Below are 21,928 nucleotides of genomic sequence, written 5' to 3'. Positions count from 1 at the left end.
ATCGTCATGGTGTGCATTTACACATTGCTGGCATCTGTGCTAGGCCGTGGCATATTAGGATGCGGCAGTATTCCTTTGATGTGGCCTCACTGGGGTCTGTGTGGTGCACATTCAGATGTGGCCTCTCACTGGGGTCTGTGTGGTGCACATTTATATGTGGCCTCTCACTGGGATCTGTGTGGTGCACATTCAGATCTCTCTGCTCACTGTGGTCTGTATGGTGCACATTCAAATGTGGCCTCTCACTGGGATCTGTATGGTGCACATTCAGATGTGGCCTCTCACTGGGGTCTGTGTGGTGCACATTTATATGTGGCCTCTCACTGGGATCTGTGTGGTGCACATTCAGATCTCTCTGCTCACTGTGGTCTGTATGGTGCACATTCAAATGTGGCCTCTCACTGGGATCTGTATGGTGCACATTCAGATGTGGCCTCTCACTGGGGTCTGTGTGGTGCACATTTATATGTGGCCTCTCACTGTGGTCTGTATGTTGCACATTCAGATCTCTCTGCTCACTGTGGTCTGTATGGTGCACATTCAAATGTGGCCTCTCACTGGGATCTGTATGGTGCACATTCAGATGTGGCCTCTCACTGGGTCTGTGTGGTGCACATTCAAATGTGGCCTCTCACTGGGATCTGTGTGGTGCACATTCAGATGTGGCCTCCCACTGGGGTCTGTGTGGTGCACATTCAGATGTGGCCTCTCACTGGGGTCTGTGTGGTGCACATTCAGATGTGGCCTCTCACTGGGGTCTGTGGTGCACATTCAGATATGGCCTCTCACTGGGGTCTGTGTGGTGCACATTCAGATGTGGCCTCTCACTGGGGTCTGTGGTGCACATTCAGATGTGACCTCTCACTGGGGTCTGTGTGGTGCACATTCAGATGTGGCCTCTCACTGGGGTCTGTGGTGCACATTCAGATGTGGCCTCTCACTGGGGTCTGTGTGGTGCACATTCTGATGTGGCCTCTCACTGGGGTCTGTGGTGCACATTCAGATATGGCCTCTCACTGGGGTCTGTGTGGTGCACATTCAGATGTGGCCTCTCACTGGGGTCTGTGGTGCACATTCAGATGTGGCCTCTCACTGGGGTCTGTGTGGTGCACATTCTGATGTGGCCTCTCACTGGTCTGTATGGTGCACATTCAGATCTATCTGCTCACTGTGATCTGTATGGTGCACATTCCAGATGTTTCTGCTCACTGTCTGTATGGTGCACATTCCAGATGTTTCTGCTCCCTGTCGTCTGTATGGTGCACATTCCAGATGTTTCTGCTCCCTGTCGTCTGTATGGTGCACATTCCAGATGTTTCTGCTCCCTGTCGTCTGTATGGTGCACATTCCAGATGTTTCTGCTCCCTGTCGTCTGTATGGTGCACATTCCAGATGTTTCTGCTCACTGTCGTCAATATGGTGATTGTAGGAAACCCACCTCTCTGTATTGTGCACCACAGTGGGGGTACACTGTGCCGAGAGCTCGGGGAGACCCTCATTGGTTGACGGAGGCAAATGTAGATAATGCTTACGCTCTATGTTGTGGTCGAGTGGGCGGGCAGTTAGGGCTGTCAGAGGGCAGAGTTAGGCATTTGTTCTACACACCAAGGTAATACATGATGCACTCCATGAACGAAGTTGGGACCAAATTATCAAAAAAGCTCTTCTTTTTATATAAATATTTACACCAAGATCTTTGGGTACAAGGTAAATATTTTTCTCAATATAGTAAAATCACAGTAAATAAAATATTCACAGTTGTGTGCCATTACGCACAATACATTTGTTAGAAATGGGATCCCTGGCTGGCCAAGGCTTGCGCCAAAGTAAGTCAGAGACCACCACTCTAAGTCAGGGCAAGGGAGTTATACGCCAAGATAACCCCTGCTCACCCCCCTTGGTAACGTGACACGAGCAGTAAGGCTAAACTCCGAGGCAATGTGAGTTAAGCGTTTGCACGTGCACCCAGCAACAACACCCAAGGCCACCACCAGGGCCGGACTGACCATAGCGGTCACCGGGCAATACCCCGGTGCGTCGCATGGGTGGGGGCCGGTTTTGGGCCCCTGGGGGCCTTTTTTGTTACAGGGCCGTTTTTGCAGCATAGCTGCAAAATCAGCCCTGTACCAAAATCAGCCGAAACCCGGAAAAGAGCTCGGCGGCACCTCCAACCCCCCCAGGTGGGGAGGGGTGGCTGTAGGGGGGGGGCGGCCGAGCACTTTGCCAGGGCCGGTTGTGGTTCCCAGTCTGGCCCTGCCCACCACAAAGGAAACTCCACACAAGGTTATATATCAAAATAGCCTTTGTTTTACACCAAAACACATTAGATAAAAACACACACTTTACAATGTGCCAACAGGCACGGGCAGAATTTATAGGGGATATATGTACAGGACAGGGCCACCTGGACCACCGTCAGGAATATGCACTTTTAGACTTAGTACTTGGTAGAATTAGCAGTTGTAGGAATAGTAATTAGCACATAGAACACTTGTAGTGTAGCTCATATATTCCCAATAGGCTCTGCGCATTGGAATAATATAAACAGCAGTGTAGACGTAGGACTGAGGTCGACTAGGTCTCTACTGACTAAATTAGACTTAATTAGTTTTGCCAGCTAGCTCAGAGGTCACTAGAAACTTTCTCGAGTAAACAAGGAGGAGTTTAACTTCCCTGGATAGACAAGAAGGGATTAGCTTCTGACAACCGCATAAACATGACAACTTTGCTCCCTCAGAATAAGAGTGTATCTCTAGAGTCGTGTGAAAACAATAGACAGCTATTTCGCTCAGTCAAGTGTGCATACTTCGTTTCACCAAGAGTGCAGAGAAATAGAGAGACGGGCGTTTTCAATAAAAGGTGTTATTTATTGAGCAGTCTTCTTTCTCATGCAAGAGAAATGAATTGCCACAATTGCAATACTTATCATGAAGTAAAGTGCGTACAGTAAAAGGAGTATTATAAAATAATACTGTAAAAGCATTGATATGGTTTCTTATCCATATGATACTTAAAATGGATAAAATATATACATACATAAAAACATTGACTAACGTACTCAAGTGGTGCTTCTAATCTACGCCTACCCCGGTGTACCTGACCTAAGCCTAATACGTGGGAAAGAGTAAGTAAGTTGCAGTTTAAGTTAAGTTGGTTTTTGCCAAGAATCTGACTCAAGAATTCTCTTAAGGATTTAGTCAGCTCCGTACCTTGGTAAATAGAATGTAGGAGGTCTTGTATCTCTCTCTCAGGACTCGATATCCCAGCAACCCGCAAGGGTGACTGGAAACACCGGAGCTGGATTTTCTCGGCTGGAGAAAGACAGCGTCTTTCTCAGTGCGTCAAAAGGGAGGGGCGGCTTCCTTCGGCTCTCGCATCAACTGGGCTTCTGGGCAAGTAGATAGCCGCTCTGCTCCAAACCACCGTGTGTTTGCTTAAGACAACGTTGGTATATTTATACCTGAAAGGTGCCGGGTTTGACGTAAGGTTGGACATAAGACATCACCAAGAACTAACAGTTCTTTCTGGACTCCAGGAGTTCTTGTGCAAATCAAAACAAAAGCAGGGGGAATTCCCGGGCTGCTGGAGGCTTGGTTTGTTTGAAGAACGCGTTGTACTTTCTAGGAGTCTAGGGGAGTAGCCTTGCCGTATTTGGACTGCATGGGCTATTACTAAATATGGATATTATTTTTATGCCTTTATAAGGATACTATTTATTACTACCTCATAAGGGCATAAATCGGGAATATCGAATTAGGATCCTAGATAGAAACACAACAGTAGCATCAAATAGCAAATGTAGCACAAAATATAAAAATAGAGCACACAACCAGTAACTACTGGTAACAGGTAAGTACCACCTACGCAACCCTAACCACCTTAGGAGAATGTCACGCAGGGAACCAGGACCTCACTAGTACACCTATACTAGAAGAACAACCACCTAAGTATCACCATGCATTTAGGGGTATAGGCATAGGAATATTACACATGATGCATCACAAGATTCAGAGGTGTAGGGAAGGAAAACACATGATGAATAAACATACATTCAGCGGTGTAAGAACAAGGCACATGATGCATCAAAAACACATTCAGAGGTGCAGCACAGAATAATTCACAGAAATCTCATTAGGCCACAACCAGTGACTGTCCCATATGTCAGGGGCCTAAACGGAGCAGCTGCCCACTAATTGCTGGGCAGCTGTAACAACACTGGGCAAACACACGTGGGCACCTCGTGGGCTTGGAAGAAATACTTGGGGCCTCAGGAGCCTCGTGGCTCTGAACAACAAATGCCCCCTCTGAACCTCGTGGGCTCTCAAAGCAATGCTGCCAACGTTGGAGCCTCTCAGGGCTCGAGAACAATGCTGGGCCTTCGTTGGAGTCCCGCTCGGGGGACTCAGGATACACAAATGCCCAGGAGCCTCTTAGGGCTCTCCACAATACTGTGCCCTGGTCGTTGGAGCCTCGTGGGCTCTAAAATACAAATGTGCCCCCGGAGCCCTCGTGGGCTCTAAACACAAAATGGCCCCACCGTTGGAGTCCCCCCTCTGGGGACTCGGAAATGCACAAATGCCCTCTGAGCCCTTGGGGACTCTAAAACTACAAGGCCCTAGGTGCTGCCGCTGCCCACTGTTCAGCGGGGCAGCGGGAAAGGAGAAGGGGGCCCAGGTCACGGGGGCGGGCACTGAAAGCGTGCCCCGACACACCCCCCAACCACCTCACTCAGAGCTCCACTCACCGGTCTCTGGCGGGCGCTCCCCGGGTCTCCTTGTTATGTTATGTTATGTTATGTTATTTTATTTTATATAGCGCACAGATGCCGCAGCCAAGAGGCGTCCCGGCGCTTAGGAGATGGAAGAACACAACACAGCAAAAATGACCAGGTAGGAAAAGAGACTAAGGTGTAGAAAATAGGAAGGTTTTTAATGCCTTCCTAAAAGGAAGCAGATCAGGAATGGAGCGGAGAGGAGCAGGCAAAGAGTTCCAGAGAGCCGCCGCCATCACTGAGAAAGAACGTCCACCCATTCTAGCTCTTTTAAAGCGTGGCACAATGACAAGATTTAGCCCTGAGGATCGAAGGGCTCTGGAAGGGACATAATGAAGGATTGTCTGCGAGAGGATGGGGGGGGAGGCTAACTTAAGAATTTTAAAAACGAAACAAAGAGCTTTAAATTTAATTCTTTGCCCAACAGGCAGCCAATGAAGATCTTGAATAGTTCGGCGGGCCGAGACAAACTTCGGAAGGCCGACCAACATCCTGGCCGCCGCATTTTGCACCCTCTGAAGGCGGGCTAGTTCTGCCTGATTCACACCCAGAAACAGAGAGCTGGCATAGTCCAATCTGGTAAGAACCAGAGCTTGGACAATGATCTGTCTGGTGTCTGCATCAAAAAACTTGAAGATAGGTCGAAGGCATTGCAGGGCACCAAAACATGTACCAGCTACACGTTTAGTGTGGGAGGTGAAGGAGAGTTTGTCATCAAGCCAGACCCCAAGGTTTCTAACTTCGGCCACCGGGGTGGGAACAGGGCCCAGTTCAGATGGCCACCATTGATCCCCCCAGAGCCCACTTTCCCTACCAAAAGTAATGACCTCGGTCTTTGAGGCATTAAGTTGGAGTCGATTAGTCCCCATCCAGCCCGCCACAGCTTTAAGAGCGGACTGAAAGGTAGGGGCATCCATGTTGGAGTCACCATTGAGTGCCACCGCCAGCTGCGTGTCATCGGCGTATGACACCAAGGAGAGACCAAAACTATGGGCGACCTCCGCCAACGGTCGAACATCTAAATTAAATAAGGTAGGGCTAAGGGCTGATCCCTGCGGGACACCCTGAGGGATGGGGCGAGGAGCAGAAACAAAAGGTGGTGTGGACACTTTGAAGGTTCGATCAGTAAGAAAGGATCGGAACCACTCAAGTGCCAACTCTCCAACTCCGGCTTCCATGAGACGGTGCAGGAGGATCTGGTGGGAAACCGTATCAAAGGCGGCACTAAGATCCAATAGGATCAGTGCCGCCATTTGACCCTGATCCAGCATCCTCCTGATGTGCTCCACCACAACCAAGAGGGCAGTCTCGGTACTGTGACCTGCGCGAAACCCATTCTGGGAGTTATTGAGTATATTAGCTTCCTGCAGGTGGGATGATAAAATGTGATTAGCATGTGATTCTGCTAATTTAGCTAGCCAGGGAAGCAGGGAGATAGGCCGGTAGTGTTCAGATTTGGTGGGGTCAAGGGCAGGCTTTTTAAGGATCGGAATGATGGTAGCCTGCTTCCATGCGCTGGGAACACAGCCGGTGTTAAAGGACAGCTCGATAAGATTATGCATAGCAGGGTAGCAGCACTCGGCGAGTTCCCGGAATTGAATGGGTCTCATGGGGTCATCCGGTGAACCGGATTTGACTTTCATCGTCAGGGCTTTGAACTCCTCCAGAGTGGGACTGGGGATGGTCAACAATGGTGTAGAGACCATAGGTACAGTAATATTCTCCCTGATGGAAGACTGGGAGAATGACCTATAAATGGCCTCCACCTTTTCAACGAAAAACGAAGCCAAATCCTCACAATGAGTTAAGGAGGCTACAAGAGTAGAAGTATCATTCTTTTTACTTGTAAGGTCCTTACATACCCTGAAGATCACCTTGGTAGGATTCTGTTAGAACCGGCTATTTCTGGTAGGCTAAGGCTGATGCCAAAGCCAGGCAGAAACCACCATTCTAGTCAGGGCAAGGAAGTCACACGCCAAGATAACCCCTGCTCACCCTCTAGGTAGCTTGGCACGAGCAGTCTAGGCTAAACTCGGAGGCGATGTGTAAAGCATTTGCGTCAGCGCACAACAGCAACAACATACTAAGCACACCACAAAAGAGACTCCACACAAGGTTATATGAAAATAACTTTTGTATTGTCAAAACATATCAGATAGAAATCACACATGTACATTGTGCCAACTGGCACGGGCAATATTCACAAGGGATTATTTACACAGGACAGGGCCACATGGGCCACTGTCAGAATCAGCACTTCTAGAAATAGAAATAGTACTTATAGAACTTAGAATAAAAGTATATAAAATCACTGTAACACAAAGTAACAGTTATAGATCACATCCAGTAACTACTGGGGACAGGTAAGTACCACCTACGTAACCCTAACCCCTTAGGAGACTGTCACGCAGGGGACCAGGACCTCACTAGGACCACCTGTACTAAAAAGAACAACCACCTAAGTATCACACAGCATTTAGGGGTCTAAGCAAGAACACATTACCCATGATGTATGAAACACATTCAGAGGAGTAGTAAAGGAAAACCACCTAAGTATCACACAGCGTTTAGGGGTCTAAGAAAGAACACATTACCCATGATGCATAAATAAACATTCAGAGGAGTAGTAAAGAGAAACACATAATGTATAAACCTACACATTCAGCGGTGTTACGAATAAAGCACATGATGCAATAAAAATACATTCAGAGGTACCATAACAAGACAGTAGCGCAAAAGTCACATGATGTCTAAAAACATTCAGAGGTGCAGGAATAAAACATGATGCAAGGAAATACATTCAGAGGTGCAATAACCATACAATTGCGCAAACACTCACATAAGCCACCACCTGTGGCAGTCCCTAGGCCAACTGGCCTTGCTGGGGCTAGAACGCCCTGAGTCTCAATGTCAAGGGCCTAAACGATGCAGGGGTCCACTACTTGCTGGGCCCCTGGGAACACTCACAAGGGCCTAAACGCTGCAGCTGGCACTAAGTGCTGCGCAGCTGTGACTGGCCGGGCACCTCTGTGCCATCTCTATCCCTCTCAGGGACTCCTTCTCCATCTTGCGCCTAAACGGTGCAGCTGCCCAAAAATTGCTGGGCAGCTGGAGAATCATCAGAACTGCGCCAGGGCCCTCACTGGCCCTCAGGTGCAAACTGCGCCACGCTGGGGCCCCACAGGCTCTACAAACATCTAGGTTCACGTTGGAGCCACTCAGGCTCTTCAAACACTGGTGTCCCCCCAAGAGCCTCACTGGGCTCTAATCACAATTAAAGGGTCGTTGGAGCCCTCCCTCGGGGGCTCGACATCAAGCACCTGGCCCCCGAGCCTCTCTGGGCTCAAAACACACAAGATGAGGCCGCTTGAGCCTCTCTGGGCTCTAGACTACGTTGGGGCGACCCGCTGCCAACCGGGGCCGCCCTGACTCTGTGCCCCGAAGCGGCACCAACATCCAGCAATGCGGGCCCTCAAGAGCCCCTCGCGGGCTCTGTAACCCCGGTGGGGCGACCCACTGCCATTCGGGGCCGCCCTTACTCGGTGCCTCGACCGGCACCGCACGGAGCTTCCTCCCCCGCAGCCCTTCACTCACCGGCTCTGCTGCGGGGAGGCTCCATCGTCGCGCCGCTCTCTGCGGCGTCCTCCCGGCTGCCGGCACCTCTCTCTCGGCTCCCAGCAAGGCCGGTCTCCCTCTCCACACTGGAGACCGGCGACGAGGCAGCCAGGCTTTTCCCCTTCTCTCGGGGCTCCCTCTCGGTCACGGGAGCCCCGCAACGGCCGCCATCTTCTCCTCCAATCACGGCACGACCAGGGCCATGACGCTGCGCCGCACGGGGCTATCCCGTCGCGGCGTTGGTGAGGGGGCCCGGCTCTCTCAGCCAATGAGAGCGCGGCGCCTTCGGTTCTTCAGGCGCTTCCAAGCCCGGGCGGCGGCGGTGGTGAATGGGAGGCAAATGCCGGGTGGGCACCGGCTTCTTTAAAAAAGAATAAATCGAGGTAGGCACTCGATCGGCCCACTCCATCAAATAAACAGAACACAATAAAGCGCTCCTAAGCGCTATGGCCAAGGATAAAGCGCTCCTAGGGGGAAATCGAGCGCTCCAAAGCGCTAGCAAGCAGGCAGAGCGCTCTGGGGGAAGCTCAGCGCCTCCAGGCGCTAGAAATACAGTTCCAGCGCTATCCACAGGAAAAGGCAGCTCCTCCATGCTGCCAAAGCCCCAGAGCTTCCCAGGGGGGCAAAGCCAAGTCCCCCCATCGGCCCAGGCAGGGCAGAGGGGTCCCCCAGGAGTCCAGGAAAGTCCATCAGGAGTCCAGGGGCTGGGCAGGACTCAGGGATTCCCCTGAACCCAAGCAGCAGCACGCCCCTGGCAGATTCAAGTCAGAAACAAGAACAAATTGGAAGGGAACACAGCCCCTTCTTATACACAGAAAAGGCTTTGAAGTCTTTTGAAGTCTTTGTGTAAGCGAGCCCCTAAGCCCTGGGTGTATCTGGTTTCCTTCTCCTGTCAGCCTCAGGTCAGAGGTGACAGTGGGCCATCAGGAGGGAGAGCCAGCAGGGGTGGGCTGACAGGCACAGCCCGGCACCACCAGAGCTCTTCCCTCCCATCCGTGACAGCAGATGGGGGCCTTTCATCTACGGCTGACTCAGACCCCCTCCTCCGGGGCCCTGCAGACCCCGTCCTACTCACCAGACAGTCCATCTACCAGCAGGCCCAGGCACTCGTGGGCCAGGCCCATCAGCCAATCACGTGCCAGCAGACTCACTACACAATTATGCCAACTTCTAAAACTGGCGCTTCTAGACTAGACACAGCCATGCCGCATACACCATTCTGCAGCATTCATTCTCACGAGTTCATACATATCAAACTCGACCCTGCACTCCCCACGCATCAGGAATCTACCATGGGCATACATATTCCCCATTCATTCCTATGGGAGGGCAGGTCACTCACCATCCATACACAGAGAGCACACGCACTTTACACTGTACCACAGTGAAAAAGTGCGCAGAGGCCTAAAAATCACCAACCCAGGTTCCAAAATCAGGCTGGGAAAAAGCAAAAAAGTCACGGGGTGAACCTGCCCAAAGGACCGGGTCCAACACATCCCCCTTCCAGCCAAAACGCAGGGTAGACCAATCACTACACTGATGGCCTTCACTGCTTTGGGCGACAAAAACCACGGACACGGGCCTGCACGGCAGGGCCACCTTCCAGTTTTTCGTCACTCTGAACCCACATAGATTTCCCTCAACAACAAAAAACTCTCGGGCACAACTAGGATACCCCACTGGTACACACTAGTCATCCACGACCAGGCCCTAGGCCAGCCAAATATCACAGGTCCTAACCAATCCACAGAGTGGGGGGCAGTAACCCCTGGCACACAATAGCCAATCTCCACTCTCTCTCTCAGTGTAGTCAAGTCAAGCCAAGTCAGGTCATTTATATAGCGCGCTACATACCCGGAGGGTCTCAAGGCGCTTGAAGAAGGGTGGGGAGTTACTTGTCAAATATCCACGTTTTAAGTTGCTTTCTGAATGCTAGGTGATTCTGAGTAAGGCGAAGGTGAGTGGGAAGTGAGTTCCAGGTTTTAGCTGCCAGGTAGGAGAAGGATCTACCTCCCATGGTGGTTTTGTTGATGCGAGGTACAGTGGCAAGGGCTTGGTTGGAGGATCGTAGCTGGCGGGAGGGGGTGTAGAAGGACAGTCGTGTGTTGAGGCATTCGGGTCCGATTTCGTAGAGTGCTTTGTGTGCGTGGGTTAGGAGCCGGAAAGTAATCCTCTAATTGACGGGGAGCCAGTGGAGGTTTTTCAGGTGACCAGAGATGTGTTCTTTACGCGGGATGTCTAATATGAGCCTGGCTGAAGCGTTCTGGATGCGTTGGAGTTTTTTCTGGAGTTTTGCGGTGGTACCGGCGTAGAGGGTGTTTCCGAAGTCCAGTCGGCTCGTGACCAGAGCGTGGGTGACTGTTTTTCTAGTTTCGGTGGGGATCCAGCGAAATGTTTTTTTGAGCATGCGAAGAATGTTGAAGCAAGATGAAGAAACGGCGTTGACTTGTCTGTTCATCGAGAGTGAGGAATCCAGGATGACGCCCAGGTTCCGTGCGTGGTCCGTCGGGATGGGTGCTTTTCCAAGGGCCTCAGGCCATCAGGAGTCGTCCCAGGCGGAGGGGGAGGTGCCTAGGATGAGGACTTCTGTTTTGTCTGAGTTCAGTTTCAGACGGCTGTGCTTCATCCATTCGGCTACTTCTTTCATTCATCAAGGATCAGTGTAGCTACACTACCACTGATCCTTCAACCTAGGGACCACACCCCCAGGCTTACCAGAGGTCACGGGCAAGCATGCCCCAACCTACCTCTACTTCTGTGTTCCCGCACCCTCACAGGGAAGCATTCACCTGAACACAATTCTCCTACCAGATCAGGACCTCACTCCGTCACTGGTCTACCACCTGGAAACTATTCCACTTCTGAGGTACAAAGCACACAGCACAGTCCCTCTTCAAGCAGGTGGGGGGACACAGCACACAGCAAAGCCCCCCTTTTCTCTACCTTAGTGGAAACAACAAACTGCAGGTGGGCCCCAGAACACACAGCAAGGGCAGCCCCCTCAGTCTCTTCAGCTGATCCACCTTAGTAGAGATTCCTCTTGACCTAGAAGTTTCCTAATCTCCCAACCTAGGATCTAAACCCTCAAGTTGCACCGGGGTCAGAAGTACACCGTCCTTCTGCACCCCCTTCCAGTTCCATGACTACAGGCCCAGTATGTCTCAGGCTAGACAAAGCACACGCCAGCGGCGTATCAGCGACACACTCTCCTCCAGTACTCCCTATCACAGGGTGATTCTCAGTATGTTCCAGGCTAGACAGAGCACACGCCAGTGGCGTATCAGCAACACACTTTCCTCCCACCGGGGTCAGAAGTAAGGACACCGTCCCTCTGCACCCCCCTCCAGAGTTCTGCACCCTCTCACCATGGAGCGGTACCCCTGGAAGCCAACAACCGGTCAGGACACTGATTACCGATGCCCTTCCCTCCAGGTCAGGCTGAACCTGAACCTGGCCTCCCCCCTCCTCGGGGAACGACCTCCAGAGGCCCCCCCAAAAAAAATGGTCAAGCACTCTAGACGCCCAGCGAACCAGGACTTCTGCACCCTCCACTTAGGAGCGGTACTGCCCAACACGAGGACCGCCGGAGGTCTGGTTACAGACACTCCCCATCCTCTAGACACAGGAAGATCCTCTTCAAATGACTTGTAAGTACAGCCTAGGCCCCTGACCTGGCGCTCCCTTAGGGAACCCTCCAGGCCCTGAGATACGGGTTTCGGGCCAACGTGGGACACACCGTCCCACACTCACTCTGCCTCCACTGAGACAGGATGTGAGCCCCTACACCCCTACCATCCTAATGGGACCTAGCTGGGCTACACATGAACCTCTTCACCTACACAGGATCATCAGATGCACAAGCCACTACTTTTAGAATCACTCCCTAATGCCTCTACAAGAAATCTAGCACACCGCCAGACATCACCTTTTTGTCCAATGACCTCTGCAGGACCTCCTGCACACCACCAGAGGTACACCTCACGTGCAAGCTCCTTTAAATAAAAAAAACTCACACCAACTCCTCCAGTTCAACACAGCACTCATCCACACACTCCCCCTCCAGACTGGTGAGACAGTTCCTCACTGCCTCTGACTCTCAACCTGTCACCCTCTTACTGAGCACCAGGCACCATACTCTGGGAACTGGGAATGGGACTTCACGCACTGGACACATTTAAGCTGCCACTACTGGATCCTACCCTACTGGGGAATCCAGACACACACACTACACTCAGGGAATAACCCCCCTCCTGAGCAAGCAATTTCTCCTCCACCCTCCCTCTATTCCATCTACCCACACAGGGACAGGAACAGGAATTGGACACTGGACCCAGCAAGGGATTCCTAATCTATGGGAACCTCCCCCCTCTACTGGCGTCCCGCCCAGTCATTTTCTCTCATCTGCCACTAAACATAAAGCGCAGGAACACCATCTGAAAATGACACTCGTGAGGAAAAACAAAATCAAAAACAATAATCCCAAACATGTGACTATCTGAAAAATGCAGAGTTTTGTAATGTAGCCAGTTGTTGCTATGGCACTGCGCAAACACACGTCCAAATCCGCACGGCTGACCAACAAATGTTAGAACCGGCTATTTCTGGTAGGCTAAGGCTGATGCCAAAGCCAGGCAGAAACCACCATTCCAGTCAGGGCAAGGAAGTCACACGCCAAGATAACCCCTGCTTACCCCCTTGGTAGCTTGGCACGAGCAGTCTAGGCTAAACTCGGAGGCGATGTGTAAAGCATTTGCGTCAGCGCACAACAGCAACAACATACTAAGCACACCACAAAAGACTCCACACAAGGTTATATGAAAATAACTTTTGTATTGTCAAAACATATCAGATAGAAATCACACATGTACATTGTGCCAACTGGCACGGCAATATTCACAAGGGATTATTTACACAGGACAGGGCCACAGGGGCCACTGTCATAATCAGCACTTTTAGGAATAGAAATAGTACTTATAGAACTTAGAATAAAAGTATATAAAATCACTGTAACACAAAGTAACAGGTATAGATCACATCCAGTAACTACTGGGGACAGGTAAGTACCACCTACGTAACCCTAACCCCTTAGGAGACTGTCACGCAGGGGACCAGGACCTCACTAGGACCACCTGTACTAAAAAGAACAACCACCTAAGTATCACACAGCATTTAGGGGTCTAAGCAAGAACACATTACCCATGATGTATGAACCACATTCAGAGGAGTAGTAAAGGAAAACCACCTAAGTATCACACAGCGTTTAGGGGTCTAAGAAAGAACACATTACCCATGATGCATAAATAAACATTCAGAGGAGTAGTAAAGAGAAACACATAATGTATAAACCTACACATTCAGCGGTGTTAAGAATAAAGCACATGATGCAATAAAAATACATTCAGAGGTACCATAACAAGACAGTAGCGCAAAAGTCACATGATGTCTAAAAACATTCAGAGGTGCAGGAATAAAACATGATGCAAGGAAATACATTCAGAGGTGCAATAACCATACAATTGCGCAAACACTCACATAAGCCACCACCTGTGGCAGTCCCTAGGCCAACTGGCCTTGCTGGGGCTAGAACGCCCTGAGTCTCAATGTCAAGGGCCTAAACGATGCAGGGGTCCACTACTTGCTGGGCACCTGGGAACACTCACAAGGGCCTAAACGCTGCAGCTGGCACTAAGTGCTGCGCAGCTGTGACTGGCCGGGCACCTCTGTGCCATCTCTAGCCCTCTCAGGGACTCCTTCTCCATCTTGCGCCTAAACGGTGCAGCTGCCCACTAATTGCTGGGCAGCTGGAGAATCATCAGAACTGCGCCAGGGCCCTCACTGGCCCTCAGGTGCAAACTGCGCCACGCTGGGGCCCCACAGGCTCTACAAACATCTAGGTTCACGTTGGAGCCACACAGGCTCTACAAACACTGGTGTCCCCCCAAGAGCCTCACTGGGCTCTAATCACAATTAAGGGGTCGTTGGAGCCCTCCCTCGGGGGCTCGACATCAAGCACCTGGCCCGAGCCTCTCTGGGCTCAAAACACACAAGATGAGGCCGCTTGAGCCTCTCTGGGCTCTAGACTACGTTGGGGCCACCCGCTGCCAACCGGGGCCGCCCTGACTCTGTGCCCCGAAGCGGCACCAACATCCAGCAAAGCGGGCCCTCAAGAGCCCCTCGCGGGCTCTGTAACCCCGGTGGGGCGACCCACTGCCATTCGGGGCCGCCCTTACTCGGTGCCTCGACCGGCACCGCACGGAGCTTCCTCCCCCGCAGCCCTTCACTCACCGGCTCTGCTGCGGGGAGGCTCCATCGTCGCGCCGCTCTCTGCGGCGTCCTCCCGGCTGCCGGCACCTCTCTCTCGGCTCCCAGCAAGGCCGGTCTCCCTCTCCACACGGGAGACCGGCGACGAGGCAGCCAGGCTTTTCCCCTTCTCTCGGGGCTCCCTCTCGGTCACGGGAGCCCCGCAACGGCCGCCATCTTCTCCTCCAATCACGGCACGACCAGGGCCATGACGCTGCGCCGCACGGGCCTATCCCGTCGCGGCGTTGGTGAGGGGGCCCGGCTCTCTCAGCCAATGAGAGCGCGGCGCCTTCGGTTCTTCAGGTGCTTCCAAGCCCGGGCGGCGGCGGTGAATGGGAGGCAAATGCCGGGTGGGCACCGGCTTCTTTAAAAAAGAATAAATCGAGGTAGGCACTCGATCGGCCCACTCCATCAAATAAACAGAACACAATAAAGCGCTCCTAAGCGCTATGGCCAAGGATAAAGCGCTCCTAGGGGGAAATCGAGCGCTCCAAAGCGCTAGCAAACAGGCAGAGCGCTCAGGGGGAAGCTCAGCGCCTCCAGGCGCTAGAAATACAGTTCCAGCGCTATCCACCGGAAAAGGCAGCTCCTCCATGCTGCCAAAGCCCCAGAGCTTCCCAGGGGGGCAAAGCCAAGTCCCCCCATCAGCCCAGGCAGGGCAGAGGGGTCCCCCAGGAGTCCAGGAAAGTCCATCAGGAGTCCAGGGGCTGGGCAGGACTCAGGGATTCCCCTGAACCCAAGCAGCAGCACGCCCCTGGCAGATTCAAGTCAGAAACAAGAACAAATTGGAAGGGAACACAGCCCCTTCTTATACACAGAAAAGGCTTTGAAGTCTTTTGAAGTCTTTGTGTAAGCGAGCCCCTAAGCCCTGGGAGTATCTGGTTTCCTTCTCCTGTCAGCCTCAGGTCAGAGGTGACAGTGGGCCATCAGGAGGGAGAGCCAGCAGGGGTGGGCTGACAGGCACAGCCCGGCACCACCAGAGCTCTTCCCTCCCATCCGTGACAGCAGATGGGGGCCTTTCATCTACGGCTGACTCAGACCCCCTCCTCCGGGGCCCTGCAGACCCCGTCCTACTCACCAGACAGTCCATCTACCAGCAGGCCCAGGCACTCGTGGGCCAGGCCCATCAGCCAATCACGTGCCAGCAGACTCACTACACAATTATGCCAACTTCTAAAAGTGGCGCTTCTAGACTAGACACAGCCATGCCGCATACACCATTCTGCAGCATTCATTCTCACGAGTTCATACATATCAAACTCGACCCTGCACTCCCCACGCATCAGGAATCTACCATGGGCATACATATTCCCCATTCATTCCTATGGGAGGGCAGGTCACTCACCATCCATACACAGAGAGCACACGCACTTTACACTGTACCACAGTGAAAAAGTGCGCAGAGGCCTAAAAATCACCAACCCAGGTTCCAAAATCAGGCTGGGAAAAAGCAAAAAAGTCACGGGGTGAACCTGCCCAAAGGACCGGGTCCAAAAGATTCGTACTATTCTTTATCTCCTGAGAGTAGAAGGCAGCCCTAGCTGAACATATGGCCCGATGGTACACTCTAGTACAGGCCCTGTAGGCCGACTTGAGGTCAACATCGTAAGTTTTGCGCCATGCGCGTTCCGCTTTTTTGCAGAAAGATTTAAGCGTTTTCAGAGCTTCATCGTACTAAGGGCTGGAGGGGCTTGATCTGGTCTTGCTCCACCTAGCCGGTATGAGAGTATCTTAGGAGTGATTTAACCACTCACAGAAGTTATCATAGCCAAGAGAGACTTCAGTGGGAGGTTGAGGATGGTGTTTCATCAAAAGCTGATGAAAATGCTCAAGATTCAAGTTTCTCCTGGGGCGTTTGAAAAGGTCAGGAGTGTTGTTTCTAAGGGGAGGAGTAGAGATAGTGATATGAGTTTCAATCAAATGGTGATCGGTCCAGGCCATGGGTCTTGGTTGGAGGACTGAAATGTTAGTAGCAAGGTTCGTTAAAAAGGGGTCTAGCAGATGGCCACCTATATGCGTCGGTAGTTGTACCAGTTGGTTTAAATGAAATGCTTCAAGATCCGCCAACAGGCTGTAAACCGAATTAGGGAGTGGAGCATCCATATGCAAGTTGAGGTCGCCAATAATCAAGAAATTGACAGTTTTCAGGACTAAAGAGGAGACCACCTCCAGTAGGCTGTGACGAAAGGCGCCCTCGGGACCGGGAGGCCTATAAATTAATAGTCCAGAAAAAGTAAAATGGGGATTCACTGTGATGTTAAAATGCGCGCTCTCACACCCTGCTATGATGGTGGGCTTCCAAACGCAGGGATAACAAGTTTTTACCGCAACTGCGATGCCTCCACCTCTAGCATTACGGTGGAGAGAGTGCATAGTGTATCCCGGAGGGAGGGCTAAAATCATGACAGCCGAAGATTGGTCATGCAGCCAGGTTTCGGTGAAGAAGAATAAATCCGGATTGTCATCTGTAATCAAAGAAAATACTTCTTGATGGTGGCATGTCAGCGATCTAACATTCAGATGAAAAATTTTAAGGATAGTCTGAGTGGCACCGCCTACCACAGAGTCTGGCTTGCGGGCACGGGGAGGTCTAGTTTGAAGACTTAAATAGGCTGCGGCTTAGGGATGTTAAAGGAGCAGGTGGGACACTGAAAGGGCCCACTAAGAGGATCCAGGGAGCCATGAAGGCAATGGCTTACCTTGTGGCGCAATACACGCAGGTTCGCAGACAATAACATCATGAGGGAGCCAGAGTCCCCTGCCCTAGCCCTGCCTTAGCGCTGACGGGCGCAGACGGGCAGGACTCTGGCGAGACTCAGGCGTAGCGAGGGCGCGACCGCTACGCTAGACCGCTACGCTCCAGGCGAGCATTAAGTAGGCGAGTGGCGGTGAAAAGCGCTAGCGCGCTGACCCCCAGACAAAGTAAGGGAACAGCCTTCCCAAGATGGCGTCACGTCGTAATCACGTGACCCAGGAGCCCCGGAGCCCGGACCCGCAAAATAGCGGTGCTTGACTTTGTATTATGTGCGGTGAGGGCCAGGGGGGGGTCGCAGCAGAATAATAAAAACAGGGGTAATAAAAAATAAATCAACACAAATACAAAACTAGGATAGTTAAAACAGAAGCGCGAGCCACAGCACAGCGCTGATCGAGTAAGTACTCTGCAAACGCGGTGGTCACCTTCTCCTTATCAGCAGCTGCGGGGCTCTCCCCACACCACGGGGGGCCCTGCTGCTGGACAGGCGGCTTCTCCTTCTTCTGGGCGAGTGCACCGGGGCGCAGAGTAGGCTCCTGCCTGCTCTGGTGCTTGTGCAGCCGCGACTCTTCCGGGGGAGGCGGGGTAGGCTCCCACCCTCCTACTTCAGGTTTCCGGATGTCCCGTAGTCCCGCCTCTGCCTGCCTGACTTCCTGGTCGCGGGCCGGGCGGCGATTTTCGGCTGTTCCGGGCTGCGGCGGTGATGCGGGGAGACATACGAGGGGTAGGCTCCCTCAAAATCAATAATAAAGCGAGGTGGGCACTCGCTTGGGGGGCACAACAATGGCAAGAAGCGGCAAATGAGCGGGGTGGGCTCCCGCGCCGCAAGACTTAATAAACACGGGGAAAATGCCGGGTGGGCACCGGCTCGTGATTCGGCAAAGGGGGGGGGGACCCACACGCTCGGGATTCCCTCGGCCGTCTCCTCTGCAGCGCGCTGCTCCCCCACGGTAAAACCAAGCAGAACAAGCCCCAAATGACAGGAGGAAGGCAGAGGGGGCAAATCCCGCGCTCTCATGCGCTAAGGCCCCTAAAGTCCAGCAACAAGTCCTTCAGGAGGTGGGGGGGCAAGGCTGAGCCCAGAGCCAGCTCGCAGGGTCCTCCTAGGCAGGGAGGCAATCCCCAGTGGCGGTCCTCCTGGCGCCCAGCATCAGTCCCCATCAGGAAAAAGGATCCAGGAAGAGAACCTTTTGTAAGGGGACACAGCCCCTTTTTATACAGTGAATTCCTTTGTCTCAGGGTGCAGGGTGGGGGAAAAACCGGTCGCAGCTGGTTTTGGAGCACTGTGATGTGCTCAACCACCCTTTCCTTTCACTGGCCAGGCTAGGGTCATTAGACGCACCACAGGGGGCGGAGCCAGCATTGTGTGGGGAAAGCCCAGCCCTATTCAGGTTCCAGGTGCACCCCTCCCTCACATCAGCATGCTAATCTCAACACTCACCACCGGGGCAGACCCATCCAGACTCCTGGAGCCAGGCTCACCAGCCAGCTCCAGACAATCACACTCCAGCACACTCACTGCACACGCACACCCATGTCTAGAAGTGGCACTTCCACACTAGACACATTCACGCCGCACACATCATTGCGCAGCATTCAATCTCACGAGTTTGCACATACCAGACTCGAGCCTGTACACCCCACGCATCAGGAACTACCAGGGACACAGACATTCCCCATGCATTCCTATGGGAGGGCAGGCCTATCTCACCACACGCACGCAGAGTGCGCACGCACTTTCCACTGGGACACAGTGAAAGTGCGCAGAAGCTAAAAAATCACCATCACCAGGTCACCATTAAAAGCAAAAAGTTTAGGGGTGAACCTGCCAGAAGGGCCAAGTCCAACGCATTTCCTATGGAAGGAAAGAGGCAAGTGGAAACCCATGGCCGTTCAATTACTGATGTGGTCACCTCTAGAGATCGGACGGTTCCAAGGCCATGTTCTCGGGATCTGGGCGACGCTGAACCAGACTTTGCTTTTTGTTGGTGCCTGTACCTCCGGGGAGATGGCTCCTCTATCTCAAGGGAGTGCCATCGCGATTAGTGAAGTGCTGGTGACCCTCTGGAGTTTTTGGCGGCCACGCATCGATAAGACAAGCTGGAGGATGTCGATTGTCGAGGTCTGTGACAGCAGGCAGGCAGGAGTACGCCATTGTCCTCCACAAGGTCTTCAGTGATTGGTCCAACAGTGTTTGTTCGTTTGTCGTCTTGTGTTTGTGGCGACTACGGTTCAGGGTCTGGGGATGCCACCTAATTCCTACATTTAGGAGTGTTTATGAGGGAGTGACAGGTAGTGGCCAATGGGCTCCTTACTTGGGGTGTCCTTACCCTTTATTATGCCCACTACCTGTGGGAGGGGGGCTAGCCCTAGCCCTGATTGGATAAGTCCCACCATCGTCAAGATGGTGGGCATTGAAAAGTGTACTTCCCCTTGCCTCCAGCACCTGGGGGTGGAGTGGTCACACCTCCTATTCGTTCTTGTTTTTCCTGCCTGTCTTCCCACTGAAAGGGGTCAGGACAGGAGGAGGAGAGGCAGTGGTCGCGTTTCAATGGCACAGGGCCTTTGAAGCTTCCCGCCACTGATGGAACTTCCTGACTGGGGGTAGTTGTGAACACCTCTGGCTGGGCAGGCCTTGTTTTCGATCTCTGACCATTGAAGGGCTCACTCCATGAGGTCAGAGCTCTGTCTGATGGTGACCGGCTGGCTTAGGCCAGTCGGTGGCCACATTCACGGTTGGTAGGTTTCAGGGGACCCCTCAAAGGGGTTCTGTGTGCAATTATTTATAAATAAGACACTGGTACCAAACATCTCGCCTTAGTAAACCTGCTCTGATTCCAAACATCCCATAACACAGTCAATCGATCACGGTGCTGGGGAACTCGTAATGACGAGTGTCGAGCCCGTGTACTCTCTATGGCTTCCCTGTGCACTTACGATATCCAAGAATCGACATGGATGCTGGAGGGGCATATCTGCTCTTGCAGACGTCCTCACAGGAGGGATGTATGACGTTACAACGCATACTTTTACAACGCCTGCCTTTACATCGCAAGTTTTACAACACATACCATTACAACGCATAATGCCTTTGGGCGCTGGATAGTCAATAGTTTAATTTACTGTTCCAACTCCAGTCCCCGTGGATAGTAGGGAAGGTGTTGGATAGTACATTAAACCTATTCCTTATCCTAGAGCGCCCCCCAGCTCTATGCGTTGTAATGGTTTGCGTTGTAAAAGTTGCGTTGTAATGGTAGTTTGTTGTAAAAGTTTTGTTGTAAACGCTGTATACCTCACAGGAGATAAAGTGCACCCTGCCTTAAGTAAGACATCCCTATAGCCAGCCTTATAAACCTATGTCCCTTGCAGTGTCTGTGGAAATGGCACACATGTGTGCCATGTCGACTCCTCAGTTTTGTCTGCACCAAGGCACAATTCATGCTGCTACCCTTGGGGTCCATCTACAGTGCCAATGCCCTCGGTACCAGGGTTACCTCTTACTAGGGATGTACGGGGGCAACTGAACTTGTGCCAGTTGAGAAATAAAAGGTACAGTTTAGGGAAAGAGCTCTGGCACGGGGGGCCTGGTTGGCAGGGACCCTGTGCACTTCCAGGCGAAGTTGCATCATTGCCCGGCAAAAAGTGGCGGCTAACCGCGTCCAAAAGAGCCCCTTCCTACAGCGCACAATTCACTGTGGTCTGTGTTGAGAATGTTCAGATGCTGCTCGTCGCTGAGGTCAGCAAGCTGCACATGGAGAGGTCATCTCTGTAGGCCCCACTTGTGGTGCACACACACGTGTGGGGTTCTAACAGGGGGGCTTGGGCCCTAGGCCTGCTCACACCTGAGGCCACCCTCACCTGAGACCTCCTGGGGGCGCACACTTCAGACCCGTCTGTAGGCTCAACTCATGGAGCATACGCAGGTGTGGGGCACTCACAGGGGGGCCTGGGGCCTGGCCAGCACACCCTGGAGACCTCCTGGGTGGCACACGCTTCAGACCCCTCTGTAGGCTCCACTCATGGTGCACACACACACACACACACACTCACACGCGTGTGGGCTACTTACAGGGGTGGCCCTGACCAGCACACCCCAGAGACCTCCTTGGGGCGTACACCTCAGACCCCACTGTAGGACTCATACGTACGTATGCAGGGCTGGTTCTAGAGCGGTGCAACCGGTGCCACCGCACCGGGTGCTGGCTTCCCAGTCTTCCTCAGTTCTAACTCTACTGTTGGTGACACTCAAATCTCTCCTCTGTACAGATTCCATTTTGACCACTTCCTGTCCCATTTCTTCGGGCACCCCCTAGCGATAAATACTTCCTTCTCAGCTATCATACATTTATCCATTTCCCTGTTCCACTCTGCCACTGCCGGTGGCGTCACTCCACCCCATCCCCTGGCGATTGCTCGTTTGAATAATGTGAAGCCCAACGTCACCAATTGCTGTTCTGTTTCAGTTAGATCTGTCGCCTCCCAGATGT

At 52.5% G+C, this 21,928-nt stretch overlaps 1 protein-coding gene across 1 annotated transcript in view; it reads left to right on the top strand.

Annotated features, from left to right (window-relative positions):
• The window catches only part of LOC144822056 (unconventional myosin-X-like), a 618,454-nt gene that overhangs the window by 116 nt on the left and 596,410 nt on the right, over positions 1-21,928 (top strand). The gene's annotated exons all lie outside the window — the stretch shown is intronic.

Source organism: Lissotriton helveticus, chromosome 3_1 (assembly GCF_964261635.1).
Source record: "Lissotriton helveticus chromosome 3_1, aLisHel1.1, whole genome shotgun sequence".
In the NCBI taxonomy this organism is placed as follows: Eukaryota; Metazoa; Chordata; class Amphibia; order Caudata; family Salamandridae; genus Lissotriton; species Lissotriton helveticus.
This window is presented reverse-complemented; position numbering and strand designations above follow the sequence as displayed.